The sequence below is a fragment of the Penaeus monodon genome, chromosome 32 (assembly GCF_015228065.2).
Source record: "Penaeus monodon isolate SGIC_2016 chromosome 32, NSTDA_Pmon_1, whole genome shotgun sequence".
NCBI lineage: Eukaryota > Metazoa > Arthropoda > Malacostraca > Decapoda > Penaeidae > Penaeus > Penaeus monodon.
The window spans coordinates 9,995,892-9,996,095 of NC_051417.1; positions in this window are offsets into that span (position 1 = coordinate 9,995,892).

Below are 204 nucleotides of genomic sequence, written 5' to 3' on the forward strand. Positions count from 1 at the left end.
AATATCCTGTAATTCACTTATCACCGATTTCGTACAATCTAGAAAGAAAAAAAATGGCTAAAGGTGTTTCTGATATGAAACATAAAGTTGCGATTAGTCAAGGATTACAAAGATTTCGCCAGGAATAGTGGAAACTCGTGATCAAGTCTGAGTGTGTAAACAAAACAACGAAAGGAAGTGAAGGAAAAAGCCACATTCTTCCTT